The 23,067-nt window shown below is 45.8% G+C and overlaps 10 non-coding genes across 10 annotated transcripts; all 10 read right to left on the bottom strand.

The window, feature by feature from the left end:
* Nucleotides 1-79: 79 nt before the first annotated feature.
* On the bottom strand, nt 80-151 carry trnai-uau (transfer RNA isoleucine (anticodon UAU)). Its single transcript has one exon. It is a non-coding gene; the product is annotated as a tRNA-Ile (tRNA).
* A 4,116-nt stretch (nt 152-4,267) lies between these two features.
* trnae-uuc (transfer RNA glutamic acid (anticodon UUC)) lies at nt 4,268-4,339 on the bottom strand. The gene has a single exon. It is a non-coding gene; the product is annotated as a tRNA-Glu (tRNA).
* Nucleotides 4,340-5,270: 931 nt separating this feature from the next.
* trnav-cac (transfer RNA valine (anticodon CAC)) lies at nt 5,271-5,341 on the bottom strand. Its single transcript has one exon. It is a non-coding gene; the product is annotated as a tRNA-Val (tRNA).
* A 2,122-nt stretch (nt 5,342-7,463) lies between these two features.
* trnag-ccc (transfer RNA glycine (anticodon CCC)) lies at nt 7,464-7,534 on the bottom strand. Its single transcript has one exon. It is a non-coding gene; the product is annotated as a tRNA-Gly (tRNA).
* Nucleotides 7,535-9,628: 2,094 nt separating this feature from the next.
* Nucleotides 9,629-9,699, bottom strand: trnav-cac (transfer RNA valine (anticodon CAC)). The gene has a single exon. It is a non-coding gene; the product is annotated as a tRNA-Val (tRNA).
* A 2,111-nt stretch (nt 9,700-11,810) lies between these two features.
* trnag-ccc (transfer RNA glycine (anticodon CCC)) lies at nt 11,811-11,881 on the bottom strand. The gene has a single exon. It is a non-coding gene; the product is annotated as a tRNA-Gly (tRNA).
* A 1,116-nt stretch (nt 11,882-12,997) lies between these two features.
* Nucleotides 12,998-13,069, bottom strand: trnae-uuc (transfer RNA glutamic acid (anticodon UUC)). Its single transcript has one exon. It is a non-coding gene; the product is annotated as a tRNA-Glu (tRNA).
* Nucleotides 13,070-16,213: 3,144 nt separating this feature from the next.
* Nucleotides 16,214-16,284, bottom strand: trnag-ccc (transfer RNA glycine (anticodon CCC)). The gene has a single exon. It is a non-coding gene; the product is annotated as a tRNA-Gly (tRNA).
* Nucleotides 16,285-19,515: 3,231 nt separating this feature from the next.
* On the bottom strand, nt 19,516-19,587 carry trnae-uuc (transfer RNA glutamic acid (anticodon UUC)). The gene has a single exon. It is a non-coding gene; the product is annotated as a tRNA-Glu (tRNA).
* A 3,166-nt stretch (nt 19,588-22,753) lies between these two features.
* On the bottom strand, nt 22,754-22,824 carry trnaa-ggc (transfer RNA alanine (anticodon GGC)). Its single transcript has one exon. It is a non-coding gene; the product is annotated as a tRNA-Ala (tRNA).
* Nucleotides 22,825-23,067: the final 243 nt, after the last annotated feature.

The following is a 23,067-nucleotide window of genomic DNA, read 5'->3' as shown; positions in this document are numbered from 1 at the left end:
AAAGGTTGATGAGGTGCAAGCATTGTTTCGCGCGGCTGCTTTGATTGCTGGCATTTCAAACAGCCAGAAAACGCACTGGTTCCCTGACCGGGAATCGAACCCGGGCCGCGGCGGTATAAGCGCCGAATCCTAACCACTAGACCACCAGGGAAGCTGCGCGAAGCATCCTGCTAGCAAGCAGAACAAGGCAGTCTTTCCTCCTTGCTGCTTTGAAATTCAGGTCACTTTCACGCCAGGCAAACTTTTCGTACAAGATGACATTTTTTAGGCGAGATCACAAAGGACATGTTCAGGAAACCACAGCATCAAGTGCGTGTAGGCGTCCACCTGAAATCTATTTGCTTTTATGCTTTTCTCAGAGATACACAGTCAGAGAAAAGCCGTCGGGATATTGAATACTCAGCACCAAAATATCAAGGACAGTACAGAGGAAACAGTAATCCACTATGCTAACGATGAATTGATGCAGGAGGTTTTTATACAGTTCCTGACCGTTTAAAATTATTTTAGGTTCAATTTTTCGCTGTTGATCTTTTCCAAGGAGCGCTTTAAGGTGCTGCCCAAAGGTTGAAAATTGGGGATGTTAAAAATCCTCCCCGACGGGGAATTTCACACCGGTCTCCCGCGTGACAGGCGGGGATACTCACAACTAGACTTTGGAAGAAGTGAGCAATGTAATGTCTGTCAGAGTAAGAATCGAGCCTGTTACACAGGAACAGGATGCCATTGCAGCCCCTCAAAGCTGTTGCACAGGAACAGGAGCAGAACATTCATAGCCTTGATCCAGTTGCACAGGTACAGCTAATATATTATTTATGCTCATGTGATGTGTTTGCTATGAAATTAATTGTTAAAAAATTTAGCCTGCATTGGCCGGGAATCGAACCCGGGTCTCCGGCGTGGCAGGCGACAATTCTACCCGAGAAAGGCCAATGCACGCCGACTTAACAGATTCCATTCTCTGGCAGCGATAATTTATTTTTGACTTTTGTTAATACAAGCGGGGACACTGCGTTAAGATAAAAAGCAATATCCTGCAGATACTGCATCTGGAATTGTTGATTAAATGCTGGAAACACTTCGAATGTCCTGGAAGATCTGTGGACAGAGAAACACAGGTTTAACCTCTCAGGTGCATGAGCTCTCGGCAGAAATTAGATTTTGCACTTTTCTAGGTCCCGTGGGAGTTTCCTTCCAACGTTGTTTAGCTGCTCAAAAATTACATAATTAAGAAACTAACCTTCCCCAAAAGAATAAATAGGCGCAGGATTGGACCATTCGGCCCCTCGAGCACCGCCATTTAATACGTTCGTGGCTGATGAGATCTTCGACACAACGCAACTTTGCCGCCCGCTCCCCATAACCCTTGACTCCCCTTTAGCTGAAATATATGTCTATCAGACATACAGAACCTGTTTGACGTCTTACAGTGTGGCCCGAGGGAGAAGCGACTTCAGTTATGTTGGTAGTGTGGAGAAGCTGGGATTGCTTTCCTCTGGAGGCTAAGAGGAAATTTAATAGAGGCTTGCAAAATTACAATGGTTTTTGATAGAGGAAAAAAAGACAAACGCTTTCCAATGGCAGGAGGGGTGGTAACCAGAGGTAGAATTGTCTTATGCAGCGAATGTTAAGGCCTCATGAATATCAGGATAAGTTATCACGGCCCAGTTACTCTGTCATTCGAGTCTTGCACACGTTGCTAATGTGGCATTTTTCACACTGGCAATGAGTTGACTGAAAGCCGTCCTGTGATCAGCTAAGTTTGTTAGGGAGATGCAGTCGGCATAATAATACATGGAAGACGGATAATAACCGTGACTGTTCTGACACTGTGAGGTACACAAAAATGTGGGCATTTAAAGTGTCTTATTCCCAATGTCATTTCCTGCTGATTTTGAAACAGCAGGCATTTTATAGAAGGCAAGGAAGCGAATGCTGCACTTCGGTACCGAATGATGTGCTGCTGACTGTTGAGGCAACAGCAGCGGTGTGGAAAATTGAAAGGTTGATGAGGTGCAAGCATTGTTTTGCTCAGGTGCTTTGATTGCTGGCATTTCAAACAGCCAGAAAACGCATTGGTTTTCTGACCGGAAATCGAACCCGGGCCGCGGCGGTGAAAGCGCCGAATCCTATCCACTTGACCACCAGGGAAACTGCGTGAAACGTTCTGCCAGCAAGCAGAACAAGGTAGTCTTTCCTCCTTGATGCTTTGAAATTCAGGTCTCTTTCACGCCAGGCAAACTTTTCGTACAAGATGACATTTTTTAGGCGAGATCACAAAGGACATGTTCAGGAAACCACAGCATCAAGTGCGTGTAGGCGTCCACCTGAAATCTATTTGCTTCTGTGCTTTTCTCAGAGATACACAGTCAGAGAAAAGCCGTCGGGATATTGAATAATCAGCACCAAAATATCAAGGACAATACAGAGGAAACAGTAATGCACTGCTTGAGACAAAGACTCAAACACATGCACGAACACAGATGTGTGCTCACTTTGTGTGAGTATGTCTCAGATATCCATATGATTCATGGAGGCGTGCAGTACAGTGTGAGGCCATTCGGCCAATCGTGCCAGTGCTGTCCACTTGAAAGATCAGACGTGCTTTCTCCCGCTGTTATCTGCATTTCCCTGTCCTCTCTCGTTCCGCAGTGCCCCGCACAAAAGACAAACAGAAGGAGAGCACTATGCTAACGAGGAATTGATGCAGGAGGTTTTTATACAGTTCCTCACCGTTTAAAATTATTTTAGGTTCAATCTTTCGCTGTTGATCTTTTCCAAGGAGCGCTTTAAGGTGCTGCCAAAACGTTTAAAATTGGGGATGTAAAAATTCCTTCCCGTCGGGGAATTTCACCCCGGTCTCCCGCGTGACAGGCGGGGATACTCACAACGAGACTAACGAGGAAGTGAGCAATGCAATGTCTGTCAGAGTAAGAATCGAGCCTGTTACACAGGAACAGGATGCCATTCAGCCCCTCAAAGCTGTTGCACAGGAACAGGAGCAGAACATTCATACCCTTGATCCAGTTGCACAGGTACAGCTAATACATTATTTATGCTCATGTGATGTGTTTGCTATGAAATAAATTGTTAAAAAAATTAGCCTGCATTGGCCGGGAATCGAAGCCGGGTCTCCGGAGAGGCAGGCGAGAATTCTACCCCTGAACCACCAATGCACGCCGACTTATTTGATTCTATTTTCTGGTAGCTACAATTTATTTTTGGCTTTTGTTAATACAAGCGGGGACACTGCGTTAACATAAAAAGCTAAATGCAGCAGATACTGCATCTGGAATTGTTGACTAAATGCTGGAAACACTTTGAAGGTCCTGGAAGATCTGTGGACAGAGAATTACAGGGTTAACCTCTCAGGTGCATGAGCTCACGGCAGAAATTAGATTTTGCACTTTTCTAGGTCCCGTGGGAGTTTCCTTCCAACGTTGATTAGCTGCTCAAAAATTACATAATTAAGAAACTAACCTTCCCCAAAAGAATAAATAGGAGCAGAATTGGGCCATTCGGCCCCTCGAGCCCTGCCATTTAATAAGTTCGTGGCTGATGAGATCTTCGACACAACGCAACTTTTCCGCCCGCTCCCCATAACCCTTGACTCCCCGACATACAGAACTCGTTTGACGTCTTACAGTGTGGCCCGAGGGACAAGCGACTTCAGTTATGTTGATGGTGTGGACAAGCTGGAATTGCTTTCCTCTGGAGGCTAATTTAATAAAGGCTTGCAAAATTACAATGGCTTTTGATAGAGGAAATAAAGACAACCGCTTTCCAATGGCAGGAGGGATGGTAACCAGAGGTAGAATTGTCTTATGCAGCGATATCAGGATAAGTTATCACGGCCCAGGTACTCTGTCATTCGAGTCTTGCACACGTAGCTAATGTGGCATTCTTCACACTGGCAATGAGTTGACTGATAGCCGTGCTGTGATCAGCTAACCTTGTTAGGGAGATGCAGTCGGCAAAATAATACATGGAAGGCGGATAATAACCGTGACTGTTCTGACACTGTGAGGTACACAAAAATGTGGGCATTTAAGGTGTCTTGTTCCCAATGTCATTTCCTGCTGACTTTGAAACAGCAGGCATTTTACAGAAGGCAAGGAAGTGAATGTTGCACCTCGGTACCGAATGTTGCGCTGCTGACTGTTGAGGCAACAGCAGCGTGGAAAGTTGAAAGGTTGATGAGGTGCAACCATTGTTTCGCGCGGGTGCTTTGATTGCTGGCATTTCAAACAGCCAGAAAAAGCACTGGTTCCCTGACCGGGAATCGAACCCGGGCCGCGGCGGTGAAAGCGCCGAATCCTAACCACTAGACCACCAGGGAAGCTGCGGAAAGCATCCTGCCAGCAAGCAGAACAATGCAGTCTTTCCTCCTTGCTGCTTTGAAATTCAGGTCACTATCGCGCCAGGCAAACTTTTCGTACAAGATGTCATTTTTTAGGCGAGATCACAAACGACATGTTCAAGAAACCACAGCATCAATTGCGGGTAGGCGTCCACCTGAAATCTATTTGCTTCTGTGCTTTTCTCAGTGATACACAGTCAGAGAAAAGTCGTCGGGAAATTGAATAATCAGCACCAAAATATCAAGGACAACACAGAGGAAATAGTAATGCACTGCTTGAGACAAAGACTCAAACACAGATGTGTGCTCACTTTGTGTGGGTATGTCTCAGATATCCATATGATTCATGGAAGCTTGCAGTACATTATGAGGCCATTCGGCCAATCGTGCCAGTGCTGCCCCCTTGAAAGATCAGACGTGCTTTCTCCCGCTGTTATCTGCATTTCCCTGTCCTCTCTCGTTCCGCAGTGCCCCGCACAAAAGACAAACAGAAGGAGAACACTATGCTAACGAGGAATTGATGCAGGAGCTTTTTATACAGTTCCTCGCCGTTTAAAATTATTTTAGGTTCAATTTTTCGCTGTTGATCTTTTCCAAGGAGCACGTTAAGGTGCTGCCCAAAGGCTTAAAATTGGGGATGTTAAAATTCCTCCCCGTCGGGGAATTTCACCCCGGTCTCCCGCCTGACAGGTGGGGATACTCACAAGGAAGTGAGCAATGTAATGTCTGTCAGAGTAAGAATCGAGCCTGTTACACAGGAACAGGATGCCATTCAGCCCCTAGAAAGCTGTTGCACAGGAACAGGAGCAGAACTTTCATACCCTTGATCCAGTTGCACAGATACAGCTAATATATTATTTATGCTCAAGTGATGTGTTTGCTGTGAAATGAATTGTTTAAAATGTTAACCTGCATGGGCCGGGAATCGAACCCGGGTCACCCGCGTGTGAGGCGAGAATTCTACCCCTGAACCACCAATGCACGCCGAGTTAACAAATTCCATTTTCTGGTAGCTACAATTTATTTTTGACTTTTGTTAATACAAGCGGGGACACTGCGTTAACATAAAAAGCTAAATGCAGCAGATACTGCATCTGGAATTGTTGACTAAATGCTGGAAACACTTCGAAGGTCCTGGAAGATCTGTGGACAGAGAATTACAGGGTTAACCTCTCAGGTGCATGAGCTCACGGCAGAGCTAAGATTTTGCACTTTTCTAGGTGCCGTGGGAGTTTCCTTCCAACGTTGTTTAGCTGCTCAAAAATTACATAATTAAGAAACTAACCTTCCCCAAAAGAATAAATAGGAGCAGAATTGGGCCATTCGGCCCCTCGAGCCCCGCCATTTAATAAGTTCGTGGCTGATGAGATCTTCGACACAACGCAACTTTTCCGCCCGCTCCCCATAACCCTTGACTCCCCGACATACAGAACTCGTTTGACGTCTTACAGTGTGGCCCGAGGGACAAGCGACTTCAGTTATGTTGATGGTGTGGACAAGCTGGAATTGCTTTCCTCTGGAGGCTAAGGGGAAATTTAATAAAGGCTTGCAAAATTACAATGGCTTTTGATAGAGGAAATAAAGACAACCGCTTTCCAATGGCAGGAGGGATGGTAACCAGAGGTAGAATTGTCTTATGCAGCGAATGTTAAGGCCTCATGAATATCAGGATAAGTTATCACGGCCCAGGTACTCTGTCATTCGAGTCTTGCACACGTAGCTAATGTGGCATTCTTCACACTGGCAATGAGTTGACTGATAGCCGTGCTGTGATCAGCTAACCTTGTTAGGGAGATGCAGTCGGCAAAATAATACAAGGAAGGCGGATAATAACCGCGACTGTTCTGACACTGTGAGGTACACATAAATGTGGGCATTTAAGGTGTCTTGTTCCCAATGTCATTTCCTGCTGACTTTGAAACAGCAGGCATTTTACAGAAGGCAAGGAAGTGAATGTTGCACCTCGGTACCGAATGTTGCGCTGCTGACTGTTGAGGCAACAGCAGCGTGGAAAGTTGAAAGGTTGAAGCATTGTTTCGCGCGGGTGCTTTGATTGCTGGCATTTCAAACAGCCAGAAAAAGCACTGGTTCCCTGACCGGGAATCGAGCCCGGGCCGCGGCGGTGAAAGCGCCGAATCCTAACCACTAGACCACCAGGGAAGCTGCGGAAAGCATCCTGCCAGCAAGCAGAACAATGCAGTCTTTCCTCCTTGCTGCTTTGAAATTCAGGTCACTATCGCGCCAGGCAAACTTTTCGTACAAGATGTCATTTTTTAGGCGAGATCACAAACGACATGTTCAAGAAACCACAGCATCAATTGCGGGTAGGCGTCCACCTGAAATCTATTTGCTTCTGTGCTTTTCTCAGTGATACACAGTCAGAGAAAAGTCGTCGGGAAATTGAATAATCAGCACCAAAATATCAAGGACAACAAAGAGGAAATAGTAATGCACTGCTTGAGACAAAGACTCAAACACATACACGAACACAGATGTGTGCTCACTTTGTGTGGGTATGTCTCAGATATCCATATGATTCATGGAAGCTTGCAGTACAATATGAGGCCATTCGGCCAATCGTGCCAGTGCTGTCCCCTTGAAAGATCAGACGTGCTTTCTCCCGCTGTTATATGCATTTCCCTGTCCTCTCTCGTTCCGCAGTGCCCCGCACAAAAGACAAACAGAAGGAGAACACTATGCTAACGAGGAATTGATGCAGGAGCTTTTTATACAGTTTCTCACCGTTTAAAATTATTTTAGGTTCAATTTTTCGCTGTTGATCTTTTCCAAGGAGCACGTTAAGGTGCTGCCCAAAGGCTTAAAATTGGGGATGTTAAAATTCCTCCCCGTCGGGGAATTTCACCCCGGTCTCCCGCGTGACAGGTGGGGATACTCACAAGGAAGTGAGCAATGTAATGTCTGTCAGAGTAAGAATCGAGCCTGTTACACAGGAACAGGATGCCATTCAGCCCCGAGAAAGCTGTTGCACAGGAACAGGAGCAGAACATTCATACCCTTGATCCAGTTGCACAGATACAGCTAATATATTATTTATGCTCAAGTGATGTGTTTGCTATGAAATGAATTGTTTAAAATGTTAACCTGCATTGGCCGGGAATCGAACCCGGGTCATCCACGTGGGAGGCGAGAATTTTACCCCTGAACCACCAATGCACGCCGAGTTAACAAATTCCATTTTCTGGTAGCTACAATTTGTTTTTGGCTTTTGTTAATACAAGCGGGGACACTGCGTTAACATAAAAAGCTAAATGCAGCAGATACTGCATCTGGAATTGTTGACTAAATGCTGGAAACACTTCGAAGGTCCTGGAAGATCTGTGGACAGAGAATTACAGGGTTAACCTGTCAGGTGCATGAGCTCACGGCAGAGCTAAGATTTTGCACTTTTCTAGGTGCCGTGGGAGTTTCCTTCCAACGTTGTTTAGCTGCTCAAAAATTACATAATTAAGAAACTAACCTTCCCCAAAAGAATAAATAGGAGCAGAATTGGGCCATTCGGCCCCTCGAGCCCCGCCATTTAATAAGTTCGTGGCTGATGAGATCTTCGACACAACGCAACTTTTCCGCCCGCTCCCCATAACCCTTGACTCCCCGACATACAGAACTCGTTTGACGTCTTACAGTGTGGCCCGAGGGACAAGCGACTTCAGTTATGTTGATGGTGTGGACAAGCTGGAATTGCTTTCCTCTGGAGGCTAATTTAATAAAGGCTTGCAAAATTACAATGGCTTTTGATAGAGGAAATAAAGACAACCGCTTTCCAATGGCAGGAGTGATGGTAACCAAAGGTAGAATTGTCTTATGCAGCGATATCAGGATAAGTTATCACGGCCCAGGTACTCTGTCATTCGAGTCTTGCACACGTAGCTAATGTGGCATTCTTCACACTGGCAATGAGTTGACTGATAGCCGTGCTGTGATCAGCTAACCTTGTTAGGGAGATGCAGTCGGCAAAATAATACATGGAAGGCGGATAATAACCGTGACTGTTCTGACACTGTGAGGTACACAAAAATGTGGGCATTTAAGGTGTCTTGTTCCCAATGTCATTTCCTGCTGACTTTGAAACAGCAGGCATTTTACAGAAGGCAAGGAAGTGAATGTTGCACCTCGGTACAGAATGTTGCGCTGCTGACTGTTGAGGCAACAGCAGCGTGGAAAGTTGAAAGATTGATGAGGTGCAACCATTGTTTCGCGCGGGTGCTTTGATTGCTGGCATTTCAAACAGCCAGAAAAAGCACTGGTTCTCTGACCGGGAATCGAACCCGGGCCGTGGCGTTGAAAGCGCCGAATCCTAACCACTAGACCACCAGGGAAGCTGCGGAAAGGATACTGCCAGCAAGCAGAACAATGCAGTCTTTCCTCCTTGCTGCTTTGAAATTCAGGTCACTATCGCGCCAGGCAAACTTTTCGTACAAGATGTCATTTTTTAGGCGAGATCACAAACGACATGTTCAAGAAACCACAGCATCAATTGCGGGTAGGCGTCCACCTGAAATATATTTGCTTCTGTGCTTTTCTCAGTGATACACAGTCAGAGAAAAGTCGTCGGGATATTGAATAATCAGCACCAAAATATCAAGGACAACACAGAGGAAATAGTAATGCACTGCTTGAGACAAAGACTCAAACACAGATGTGTGCTCACTTTGTGTGGGTATGTCTCAGATATCCATATGATTCATGGAAGCTTGCAGTACATTATGAGGCCATTCGGCCAATCGTGCCAGTGCTGCCCCCTTGAAAGATCAGACGTGCTTTCTCCCGCTGTTATATGCATTTCCCTGTCCTCTCTCGTTCCGCAGTGCCCCGCACAAAAGACAAACAGAAGGAGAACACTATGCTAACGAGGAATTGATGCAGGAGATTTTTATACAGTTCCTCGCCGTTTAAAATTATTTTAGGTTCAATTTTTCGCTGTTGATCTTTTCCAAGGAGCACGTTAAGGTGCTGCCCAAAGGCTTAAAATTGGGGATGTTAAAATTCCTCCCCGTCGGGGAATTTCACCCCGGTCTCCCGCCTGACAGGTGGGGATACTCACAAGGAAGTGAGCAATGTAATGTCTGTCAGAGTAAGAATCGAGCCTGTTACACAGGAACAGGATGCCATTCAGCCCCTAGAAAGCTGTTGCACAGGAACAGGAGCAGAACATTCATACCCTTGATCCAGTTGCACAGATACAGCTAATATATTATTTATGCTCAAGTGATGTGTTTGCTGTGAAATGAATTGTTTAAAATGTTAACCTGCATTGGCCGGGAATCGAACCCGGGCCACCCGCGTGTGAGGCGAGAATTCTACCCCTGAACCACCAATGCACGCCGAGTTAACAAATTCCATTTTCTGGTAGCTACAATTTATTTTTGGCTTTTGTTAATACAAGCGGGGACACTGCGTTAACATAAAAAGCTAAATGCAGCAGATACTGCATCTGGAATTGTTGACTAAATGCTGGAAACACTTCGAAGGTCCTGGAAGATCTGTGGACAGAGAATTACAGGGTTAACCTCTCAGGTGCATGAGCTCACGGCAGAGCTAAGATTTTGCACTTTTCTAGGTGCCGTGGGAGTTTCCTTCCAACGTTGTTTAGCTGCTCAAAAATTACATAATTAAGAAAGTAACCTTCCCCAAAAGAATAAATAGGAGCAGAATTGGGCCATTCGGCCCCTCGAGCCCCGCCATTTAATAAGTTCGTGGCTGATGAGATCTTCGACACAACGCAACTTTTCCGCCCGCTCCCCATAACCCTTGACTCCCCGACATACAGAACTCGTTTGACGTCTTGCAGTGTGGCCCAAGGGACAAGCGACTTCAGTTATGTTGATGGTGTGGACAAGCTGGAATTGCTTTCCTCTGGAGGCTAAGGGGAAATTTAATAAAGGCTTGCAAAATTACAATGGCTTTTGATAGAGGAAATAAAGACAACCGCTTTCCAATGGCAGGAGGGATGGTAACCAGAGGTAGAATTGTCTTATGCAGCGAATGTTAAGGCCTCATGAATATCAGGATAAGTTATCACGGCCCAGGTACTCTGTCATTCGAGTCTTGCACACGTAGCTAATGTGGCATTCTTCACACTGGCAATGAGTTGACGGATAGCCGTGCTGTGATCAGCTAACCTTGTTAGGGAGATGCAGTCGGCAAAATAATACATGGAAGGCGGATAATAACCGTGACTGTTCTGACACTGTGAGGTACACAAAAATGTGGGCATTTAAGGTGTCTTGTTCCCAATGTCATTTCCTGCTGACTTTGAAACAGCAGGCATTTTACAGAAGGCAAGGAAGTGAATGTTGCGCTGCTGACTGTTGAGGCAACAGAAGCGTGGAAAGTTGAAAGGTTGATGAGGTGCAACCATTGTTTCGCGCGGGTGGTTTGATTGCTGGCATTTCAAACAGCCAGAAAAAGCACTGGTTCCCTGACCGGGAATCGAACCCGGGCCGCGGTGATGAAAGCGACGAATCCTAACCACTAGACCACCAGGGAAGCTGCGGAAAGCATCCTGCCAGCAAGCAGAACAATGCAGTCTTTCCTCCTTGCTGCTTTGAAATTCAGGTCACTATCGCGCCAGGCAAACTTTTCGTACAAGATGTCATTTTTTAGGCGAGATCACAAACGACATGTTCAAGAAACCACAGCATCAATTGCGGGTAGGCGTCCACCTGAAATATATTTGCTTCTGTGCTTTTCTCAGTGATACACAGTCAGAGAAATGTCGTCGGGATATTGAATAATCAGCACCAAAATATCAAGGACAACACAGAGGAAATAGTAATGCACTGCTTGAGACAAAGACTCAAACATATACACGAACACAGATGTGTGCTCACTTTGTGTGGGTATGTCTCAGATATCCATATGATTCATGGAAGCTTGCAGTACAGTATGAGGCCATTCGGCCAATTGTGCCAGTGCTGTCCCCTTGAAAGATCAGACGTGCTTTCTCCCACTGTTATCTGCATTTCCCTGTCCTCTCTCGTTCCGCAGTGCCCCGCACAAAAGACAAACAGAAGGAGAACACGATGCTGACGAGGAATTGATGCAGGAGCTTTTTATACAGTTCCTCACCGTTTAAAATTATTTTAGGTTCAATTTTTCGCTGTTGATCTTTTCCAAGGAGCACGTTAAGGTGCTGCCCAAAGGCTTAAAATTGGGGATGTTAAAATTCCTCCCCGTCGGGGAATTTCACCCCGGTCTCACGCGTGACAGGTGGGGATACTCACAAGGAAGTGAGCAATGTAATGTCTGTCAGAGTAAGAATCGAGCCTGTTACATAGGAACAGGATGCCATTCAGCCCCTAGAAAGCTGTTGCACAGGAACAGGAGCAGAACATTCATACCCTTGATCCAGTTGCACAGATACAGCTAATATATTATTTATGCTCAAGTGATGTGTTTGCTATGAAATGAATTGTTTAAAATGTTAACCTGCATTGGCCGGGAATCGAACCCGGGTCACCCGCGTGGGAGGCGAGAATTCTACCCCTGAACCACCAATGCACGCCGAATTAACAAATTCCATTTTCTGGTAGCTACAATTTATTTTTGGCTTTTGTTAATACAAGTGGGGACACTGCGTTAACATAAAAAGCTAAATGCAGCAGATACTGCATCTGGAATTGTTGACTAAATGCTGGAAACACTTCGAAGGTCCTGGAAGATCTGTGGACAGAGAATCACAGGGTTAACCTCTCAGGTGCATGAGCTCACGGCAGAGCTAAGATTTTGCACTTTTCTAGGTGCCGTGGGAGTTTCCTTCCAACGTTGTTTAGCTGCTCAAAAATTACATAATTAAGAAACTAACCTTCCCCAAAAGAATAAATAGGAGCAGAATTGGGCCATTCGGCCCCTCGAGCCCCGCCATTTAATAAGTTCGTGGCTGATGAGATCTTCGACACAACGCAACTTTTCCGCCCGCTCCCCATAACCCTTGACTCCCCGACATACAGAACTCGTTTGACGTCTTACAGTGTGGCCCAAGGGACAAGCGACTTCAGTTATGTTGATGGTGTGGACAAGCTGGAATTGCTTTCCTCTGGAGGCTAAGGGGAAATTTGATAAAGGCTTGCAAAATTACAATGGCTTTTGATAGAGGAAATAAAGACAACCGCTTTCCAATGGCAGGAGGGATGGTAACCAGAGGTAGAATTGTCTTATGCAGCGAATGTTAAGGCCTCATGAATATCAGGATAAGTTATCACGGCCCAGGTACTCTGTCATTCGAGTCTTGCACACGTAGCTAATGTGGCATTCTTCACACTGGCAATGAGTTGACTGATAGCCGTGCTGTGATCAGCTAACCTTGTTAGGGAGATGCAGTCGGCAAAATAATACATGGAAGGCGGATAATAACCGTGACTGTTCTGACACTGTGAGGTACACAAAAATGTGGGCATTTAAGGTGTCTTGTTCCCAATGTCATTTCCTGCTGACTTTGAAACAGCAGGCATTTTACAGAAGGCAAGGAAGTGAATGTTGCACCTCGGTACAGAATGTTGCGCTGCTGACTGTTGAGGCAACAGCAGCGTGGAAAGTTGAAAGGTTGATGAGGTGCAACCATTGTTTCGCGCGGGTGCTTTGATTGCTGGCATTTCAAGCAGCCAGAAAAAGCACTGGTTCCCTGACCGGGAATCGAACCCGGGCCGTGGCGGTGAAAGCGCCGAATCCTAACCACTAGACCACCAGGGAAGCTGCGGAAAGCATCCTGCCAGCAAGCAGAACAATGCAGTCTTTCCTCCTTGCTGCTTTGAAATTCAGGTCACTATCGCGCCAGGCAAACTTTTCGTACAAGATGTCATATTTTAGGCGAGATCACAAACGACATGTTCAAGAAACCACAGCATCAATTGCGGGTAGGCGTCCACCTGAAATATATTTGCTTCTGTGCTTTTCTCAGTGATACACAGTCAGAGAAAAGTCGTCGGGATATTGAATAATCAGCACCAAAATATCAAGGACAACACAGAGGAAATAGTAATGCACTGCTTGAGACAAAGACTCAAACACGAACACAGATGTGTGCTCACTTTGTGTGGGTATGTCTCAGATATCCATATGATTCATGGAAGCTTGCAGTACATTATGAGGCCATTCGGCCAATCGTGCCAGTGCTGCCCCCTTGAAAGATCAGACGTGCTTTCTCCCGCTGTTATCTGCATTTCCCTGTCCTCTCTCGTTCCGCAGTGCCCCGCACAAAAGACAAACAGAAGGAGAACACTATGCTAACGAGGAATTGATGCAGGAGCTTTTTATACAGTTCCTCGCCGTTTAAAATTATTTTAGGTTCAATTTTTCGCTGTTGATCTTTTCCAAGGAGCACGTTAAGGTGCTGCCCAAAGGCTTAAAATTGGGGATGTTAAAATTCCTCCCCGTCGGGGAATTTCACCCCGGTCTCCCGCCTGACAGGTGGGGATACTCACAAGGAAGTGAGCAATGTAATGTCTGTCAGAGTAAGAATCGAGCCTGTTACACAGGAACAGGATGCCATTCAGCCCCTAGAAAGCTGTTGCACAGGAACAGGAGCAGAACATTCATACCCTTGATCCAATTGCACAGATACAGCTAATATATTATTTATGCTCAAGTGATGTGTTTGCTGTGAAATGAATTGTTTAAAATGTTAACTATCATTGGCCGGGAATCGAACCCGGGTCACCCGCGTGGGAGGCGAGAATTCTACCCCTGAAACACCAATGCACGCCGAGTTAACAAATTCCATTTTCTGGTAGCTACAATTTATTTTTGACTTTTGTTAATACAAGCGGGGACACTGCGTTAACATAAAAAGCTAAATGCAGCAGATACTGCATCTGGAATTGTTGACTAAATGCTGGAAACACTTCGAAGGTCCTGGAAGATCTGTGGACAGAGAATTACAGGGTTAACCTCTCAGGTGCATGAGCTCACGGCAGAGCTAAGATTTTGCACTTTTCTCGGTGCCGTGGGAGTTTCCTTCCAACGTTGTTTAGCTGCTCAAAAATTACATAATTAAGAAACTAACCTTCCCCAAAAGAATAAATAGGAGCAGGATTGGGCCATTCGGCCCCTCGAGCCCCGCCATTTAATAAGTTCGTGGCTGATGAGATCTTCGACACAACGCAACTTTTCCGCCCGCTCCCCATAACCCTTGACTCCCCGACATACAGAACTCGTTTGACGTCTTGCAGTGTGGCCCGAGGGACAAGCGACTTCAGTTATGTTGATGGTGTGGACAAGCTGGAATTGCTTTCCTCTGGAGGCTAAGGGGAAATTTAATAAAGGCTTGCAAAATTACAATGGCTTTTGATAGAGGAAATAAAGACAACCGCTTTCCAATGGCAGGAGGGATGGTAACCAGAGGTAGAATTGTCTTATGCAGCGAATGTTAAGGCCTCATGAATATCAGGATAAGTTATCACGGCCCAGGTACTCTGTCATTCGAGTCTTGCACACGTAGCTAATGTGGCATTCTTCACACTGGCAATGAGTTGACTGATAGCCGTGCTGTGATCAGCTAACCTTGTTAGGGAGATGCAGTCGGCAAAATAATACATGGAAGGCGGATAATAACCGTGACTGTTCTGACACTGTGAGGTACACAAAAATGTGGGCATTTAAGGTGTCTTGTTCCCAATGTCATTTCCTGCTGACTTTGAAACAGCAGGCATTTTACAGAAGGAAAGGAAGTGAATGTTGCACCTCGGTACAGAATGTTGCGCTGCTGACTGTTGAGGCAACAGCAGCGTGGAAAGTTGAAAGATTGATGAGGTGCAACCATTGTTTCGCGCGGGTGCTTTGATTGCTGGCATTTCAAACAGCCAGAAAAAGCACTGGTTCCCTGACCGGGAATCGAACCGGGGCCGTGGCGGTGAAAGCGCCGAATCCTAACCACTAGACCACCAGGGAAGCTGCGGAAAGCATCCTGCCAGCAAGCAGAACAATGCAGTCTTTCCTCCTTGCTGCTTTGAAATTCAGGTCACTGTCGCGCCAGGCAAACTTTTCGTACAAGATGTAATTTTTTAGGCGAGATCACAAACGACATGTTCAAGAAACCACAGCATCAATTGCGGGTAGGCGTCCACCTGAAATCTATTTGCTTCTGTGCTTTTCTCAGTGATACACAGTCAGAGAAAAGTCGTCGGGATATTGAATAATCAGCACCAAAATATCAAGGACAACACAGAGGAAATAGTAATGCACTGCTTGAGACAAAGACTCAAACACATACACGAACACAGATGTGTGCTCACTTTGTGTGGGTATGTCTCAGATATCCATATGATTCATGGAAGCTTGCAGTACATTATGAGGCCATTCGGCCAATCGTGCCAGTGCTGTCCCCTTGAAAGATCAGACCAGACGTGCTTTCTCCCGCTGTTATCTGCATTTCCCCGTCCTCTCTCGTTCCGCAGTGCCCCGCACAAAAGACAAACAGAAGGAGAACACTATGCTAACGAGGAATTGATGCAGGAGCTTTTTATACAGTTCCTCGCCGTTTAAAATTATTTTAGGTTCAATTTTTCGCTGTTGATCTTTTCCAAGGAGCACGTTAAGGTGCTGCCCAAAGGCTTAAAATTGGGGATGTTAAAATTCCTCCCCGTCGGGGAATTTCACCCCGGTCTCCCACGTGACAGGTGGGGATACTCACAAGGAAGTGAGCAATGTAATGTCTGTCAGAGTAAGAATCGAGCCTGTTACACAGGAACAGGATGCCATTCAGCCCCTAGAAAGCTGTTGCACAGGAACAGGAGCAGAACATTCATACCCTTGATCCAGTTGCACAGATACAGCTAATATATTATTTATGCTCAAGTGATGTGTTTGCTATGAAATGAATTGTTAAAAATGTTAACCTGCATTGGCCGGGAATCGAACCCGGGTCACCCGCGTGGGAGGCGAGAATTCTACCCCTGAATCACCAATGCACGCCGAGTTAACAAATTCCATTTTCTGGTAGCTACAATTTATTTTTGGCTTTTGTTAATACAAGCGGGGACACTGCGTTAACATAAAAAGCTAAATGCAGCAGATACTGCATCTGGAATTGTTGACTAAATGCTGGAAACACTTCGAAGGTCCTGGAAGATCTGTGGACAGAGAATTACAGGGTTAACCTCTCAGGTGTATGAGCTCACGGCAGAGCTAAGATTTAGCACTTTTCTAGGTGCCGTGGGAGTTTCCTTCCAACGTTGTTTAGCTGCTCAAAAATTACATAATTAAGAAACTAACCTTCCCCAAAAGAATAAATAGGAGCAGAATTGGGCCATTCGGCCCCTCGAGCCCCGCCATTTAATAAGTTCGTGGCTGATGAGATCTTCGACACAACGCAACTTTTCCGCCCGCTCCCCATAACCCTTGACTCCCCGACATACAGAACTCGTTTGACGTCTTACAGTGTGGCCCAAGGGACAAGCGACTTCAGTTATGTTGATGGTGTGGACAAGCTGGAATTGCTTTCCTCTGGAGGCTAAGGGGAAATTTAATAAAGGCTTGCAAAATTACAATGGCTTTTGATAGAGGAAATAAAGACAACCGCTTTCCAATGGCAGGAGGGATGGTAACCAGAGGTAGAATTGTCTTATGCAGCGAATGTTAAGGCCTCATGAATATCAGGATAAGTTATCACGGCCCAGGTACTCTGTCATTCGAGTCTTGCACAAGTAGCTAATGTGGCATTCTTCACACTGGCAATGAGTTGACTGATAGCCGTGCTGTGATCAGCTAACCTTGTTAGGGAGATGTAGTCGGCAAAATAATACATGGAAGGCGGATAATAACCGTGACTGTTCTGACACTGTGAGGTACACAAAAATGTGGGCATTTAAGGTGTCTTGTTCCCAATGTCATTTCCTGCTGACTTTGAAACAGCAGGCATTTTACAGAAGGCAAGGAAGTGAATGTTGCACCTCGGTACAGAATGTTGCGCTGCTGACTGTTGAGGCAACAGCAGCGTGGAAAGTTGAAAGGTTGATGAGGTGCAACCATTGTTTCGCGCGGGTGCTTTGATTGCTGGCATTTCAAACAGCCAGAAAAAGCACTGGATCCCTGACCGGTAATCGAACCCGGGCCGTGGCGGTGAAAGCGCCGAATCCTAACCACTAGACCACCAGGGAAGCTGCGGAAAGCATCCTGCCAGCAAGCAGAACAATGCAGTCTTTCCTCCTTGCTGCTTTGAAATTCAGGTCACTATCGCGCCAGGCAAACTTTTCGTACAAGATGTCATTTTTTAGGCGAGATCACAAACGACATGTTCAAGAAACCACAGCATCAATTGCGGGTAGGCGTCCACCTGAAATATATTTGCTTCTGTGCTTTTCTCAGTGATACACAGTCAGAGAAAAGTCGTCGGGATATTGAATAATCAGCACCAAAATATCAAGGACAACACAGAGGAAATAGTAATGCACTGCTTGAGACAAAGACTCAAACACGAACACAGATGTGTGCTCACTTTGTGTGGGTATGTCTCAGATATCCATATGATTCATGGAAGCTTGCAGTACATTATGAGGCCATTCGGCCAATCGTGCCAGTGCTGTCCCCTTGAAAGATCAGACGTGCTTTCTCCCGCTGTTATCTGCATTTCCCTGTCCTCTCTCGTTCCGCAGTGCCCCGCACAAAAGACAAACAGAAGGAGAACACTATGCTAACGAGGAATTGATGCAGGAGCTTTTTATACAGTTCCTCACCGTTTAAAATTATTTTAGGTTCAATTTTTCGCTGTTGATCTTTTCCAAGGAGCACGTTAAGGTGCTGCCCAAAGGCTTAAAATTGGGGATGTTAAAATTCCTCCCCGTCGGGGAATTTCACCCCGGTCTCCCGCATGACAGGTGGGGATACTCACAAGGAAGTGAGCAATGTAATGTCTGTCAGAGTAAGAATCGAGCCTGTTACACAGGAACAGGATGCCATTCAGCCCCTAGAAAGCTGTTGCACAGGAACAGGAGCAGAACATTCATACCCTTGATCCAGTTGCACAGATACAGCTAATATATTATTTATGCTCAAGTGATGTGTTTGCTATGAAATGAATTGTTTAAAATGTTAACCTGCATTGGCCGGGAATCGAATCCGGGTCACCCACGTGTGAGGCGAGAATTCGACCCCTGAATCACCAATACACGCCGAGTTATCAAATTCCATTTTCTGGTAGCTACAATTTATTTTTGGCTTTTGTTAATACAAGCGGGGACACTGGGTTAACATAAAAAGCTAAATGCAGCAGATGTTGCATCTAGAATTGTTGACTAAATGCTGGTAACACTTCGAAGGTCCTGGAAGATCTGTGGACAGAGAATTACAGGGTTAACCTCTCAGGTGCATGAGCTCACGGCAGAGCTAAGATTTTGCACTTTTCTAGGTGCCGTGGGAGTTTCCTTCCAACGTTGTTTAGCTGCTCAAAAATTACATAATTAAGAAACTAACCTTCCCCAAAAGAATAAATAGGAGCAGAATTGGGCCATTCGGCCCCTCGAGCCCCGCCATTTAATAAGTTCGTGGCTGATGAGATCTTCGACACAACGCAACTTTTCCGCCCGCTCCCCATAACCCTTGACTCCCCGACATACAGAACTCGTTTGACGTCTTACAGTGTGGCCCGAGGGACAAGCGACTTCAGTTATGTTGATGGTGTGGACAAGCTGGAATTGCTTTCCTCTGGAGGTTAAGGGGAAATTTAATAAAGGCTTGCAAAATTACAATGGCTTTTGATAGAGGAAATAAAGACAATCGCTTTCCAATGGCAGGAGGGATGGTAACCAGAGGTAGAATTGTCTTATGCAGCGAATGTTAAGGCCTCATGAATATCAGGATAAGTTATCACGGCCCAGGTACTCTGTCATTCGAGTCTTGCACACGTAGCTAATGTGGCATTCTTCACACTGGCAATGAGTTGACTGATAGCCGTGCTGTGATCAGCTAACCTTGTTAGGGAGATGCAGTCGGCAAAATAATACATGGAAGGCGGATAATAACCGTGACTGTTCTGACACTGCGAGGCAAGGAAGCGAATGCTGCACCTCGGTACCGAATGATGCGCTGCTGACTGTTGAGGCAACAGCAGCGGTGTGGAAAATTGAAAGGTTGATGAGGTGCAAGTATTGTTTCGCGCGGGTGCTTTGATTGCTGGCGTTTCAAACAGCCAGAAAACGCACTGGTTCCCTGACCGGGAATCGAACCCGGGCCGCGGCGGTGAAAGCGCCGAATCCTATCCACTAGACCACCAGGGAAGCTGTAAGAAGCGGCCTGCCAGCAAGCAGAACAAGGCAGTCTTTCCTCCTTGCTGCTTTGAAATTCAGGTCACTTTCACGCCAGGCAAACTTTTCGGACAAGATGACATTTTTTAGGCGAGATCACAAAGGACATGTTCAGGAAACCACAGCATCAAGTGCGTGTAGGCGTCCACCTGAAATCTATTTGCTTCTGTGCTTCTCTCAGAGATACACAGTCAGAGAAAAGCCGTCGGGATATTGAATAATCAGCACCAAAATATCAAGGACAATACAGAGGAAACAGTAATGCACTGCTTGAGACAAAGACTCAAACATATGCACGAACACAGATGTGTGCTCACTTTGTGTGAGTATGTCTCAGATATCCATATGATTCATGGAGGCGTGCAGTACAGTGTGAGGCCATTCGGCCAATCGTGCCAGTGCTCTCCACTTGAAAGATCAGACGTGCCATCTCCCGCTGTTATCTGCATTTCCCTGTCCTCTCTCGTTCCGCAGTGCCCCGCACAAAAGACAAACAGAAGGAGAACACTATGCTAACGAGGAATTGATGCAGGAGGTTTTTATGCAGTTCCTCACCGTTTAAAATTGTTTTAGGTTCAATCTTTCGCTGTTGATCTTTTCCAAGGAGCGCTTTAAGGTGCTGCCAAAACGTTAAATTGGGGATGTTAAAATTCCTTCCCGTCGGGGAATTTCACCCCGGTCTCCCGCGTGACAGGCGGGGATACTCAGAACGAGACTAACGAGGAAGTGAGCAATGCAATGTCTGTCAGAGTAAGAATCGAGCCTGTAACACAGGAACAGGATGCCATTCAGCCCCTCAAAGCTGTTGCACAGCAACAGGAGCAGAACATTCATACCCTTGATCCCCTTGCACAGGTACAGCTAATAAATTATTTATGCTCATGTGATGTGTTTGCTATGAAATGAATTGTTAAAAAAATTAGCCTGCATTGGCCGGGAATCGAACCCGGGTCTCCAACGTGGCAGGCGAGAATTCGACCCCTGAACCACCAATGCTCGCCGAGTACGCAAATTCCATTTTCTGGTAGCTACAATTTATTTTTGGCTTTTGTTAATACAAGCGGGGACACTGCGTTAACATAAAAAGCAAAATGCAGCAGATACTGCATCTGGAATTGTTGACTAAATGCTGGAAACACTTCGAAGGTCCTGGAAGATCTGTGGACAGAGAATCACAGGGTTAACCTCTCAGATGCATGAGCTCACGGCAGAGCTAAGATTTTGCACTTTTCTAGGTGCCGTGGGCGTTTCCTTCCAACGTTTTTTAGCTACTCAAAAATTACATAATTAAGAAACTAACCTTCCCCAAAAGAATAAATAGGAGCTGGATTGGGCCATTCGGCCCCTCTAGCCCCGCCATTGAATAAGTTCGTGGCTGATGAGATCTTCGAGACAACGCAACATTTCCGCCCGCTCCCCATAACCCTTGACTCCCCGACATGCAGAACTCGTTTGACGTCTTAAAATGTGGCCCGAGGGACAAGCGACTTCAGTTATGTTGATGGTGTGGACAAGCTGGAATTGCTTTCCTCTGGAGGCTAAGATGAAATTTAATAATGGCTTGCAAAATTACAATGGCTTTTGATAGAGGAAATAAAGACAAACGCTTTCCAATGGCAGAAGGGATGGTAACCAGAGGTAGAATTGTCTTATGCAGCGAAAGTTAAGGCCTCATGAATATCAGGATAAGTTATCACGGCCCAGGTACTCTGTCATTCGAGTCTTGCACACGTAGCTAATGTGGCATTTTTCACACTGGCAATGAGTTGACTGATAGCCGTGCTGTGATCAGCTAAGTTTGTTGGGGAGATGCAGTCGGCAAAATAATACATGGAAGGCGGGTAATAACCGTGACTGTTCTGACACTGTGAGGTACACATAAATGTGGGCATTTAAGGTGTCTTGTTCCAAATGTCATTTCCTGCTGACTTTGAAACAGCAGGCATTTTAAAGAAGGCAAGGAAGTGAATGTTGCACCTCGGTACCGAATGTTGCGCTGCTAACTGTTGAGGCAACAGCAGCGTGGAAAGTTGAAAGTTTGATGAGGTGCAAGCATTGTTTCGCGCGGGTGCTTTGATTGCTGGCATTTCAAACAGCCAGAAAAAGCACTGATTCCCTGACCTGGAATTCAAACCCGGGCCGCGGCGGTGAAAGCGCCGAATCCTAACCACTAGACCACCAGGGAAGCTGCGGAAAGCATCCTGCCAGCAAGCAGAACAATGCAGTCTTTACTCCTTGCTGCTTTGAAATTCAGGTCACTTTCGCGCCAGGCAAACTTTTCGTACAAGATGTCATTTTTTAGGCGAGATCACAAACGACATGTTCAAGAAACCACAGCATCAATTGCGGGTAGGCGTCCACCTGAAATCTATTTGCTTCTGTGCTTTTCTCAGTGATACACAGTCAGAGAAAAGCCGTCGGGATATTGAATAATCAGCACCAAAATATCAAGGACAACACAGAGCAAATATTAATGCACTGCTTGAGACAAAGGCTCAAACACATACACGAACACAGATGTGTCCTCACTTTGTGTGGGTATGTCTCAGATATCCATATGATTCATGGAAGCTTGCAGTACAGTATGAGGCCATTCGGCCAATCGTGCCAGTGCTGTCCCATTGAAAGATCAGACGTGCTTTCTCCCGCTGTTATCTGCATTTCCCTGTCCTCTCTCGTTCCGCAGTGCCCCGCACAAAAGACAAACAGAAGGAGAACACTGTGCTAACGAGGAATTGATGCAGGAGCTTTTTATATAGTTCCTCACCGTTTAAAATTATTTTAGGTTCAATTTTTCGCTGTTGATCTTTTCCAAGGAGCACGTTAAGGTGCTGCCCAAAGGTTTAAAATTGGGGATGTTAAAATTCCTCCCCGTCGGGGAATTTCACCCCGGTCTCCCGCGTGACAGGTGGGGATACTCACAACTATACTAACGAGGAAGTGAGCAATGTAATGTCTGTCAGAGTAAGAATCGAGCCTGTTACACAGAAACAGGATGCCATTCAGCACCTGAAAGCTGTTGCACAGGAACAGGAGCAGAACATTCATACCCTTGATCCAGTTGCCAAGATACAGCTAATATATTATTTATGCTCAAGTGATGTGTTTGCTATGAAATGAATTGTTTAAAATGTTATCCTGCATTGGCCGGGAATCGAACCCGGGTCACCCGCGTGCCAGGCGAGAATTCGACCCCTGAACCACCCATGCTCGCCGAGTAAGCAAATTCCATTTTCTGGCAGCTACAATTTATTTTTGGCTTTTGTTAATACAAGCGGGGACACTGCGTTAACATAAAAAGCAAAATGCAGCAGATACTGCATCTGGAATTGTTGACTAAATGCTGGAAACACTTCGAAGGTCCTGGAAGATCTGTGGACAGAGAATCACAGGGTTAACCTCTCAGATGCATGAGCTCACGGCAGAGCTAAGATTTTGCACTTTTCTAGGTGC

The sequence above is a fragment of the Somniosus microcephalus genome, unplaced genomic scaffold, assembly GCF_052327205.1.
Source record: "Somniosus microcephalus isolate GS21.2 unplaced genomic scaffold, FLI_Smic_1.0 unresolved_chr8, whole genome shotgun sequence".
Classification (NCBI taxonomy): Eukaryota; Metazoa; Chordata; class Chondrichthyes; order Squaliformes; family Somniosidae; genus Somniosus; species Somniosus microcephalus.
Note: the sequence above shows the minus strand (reverse complement) of the source record. Positions and strands in the feature narration are given on the sequence as shown.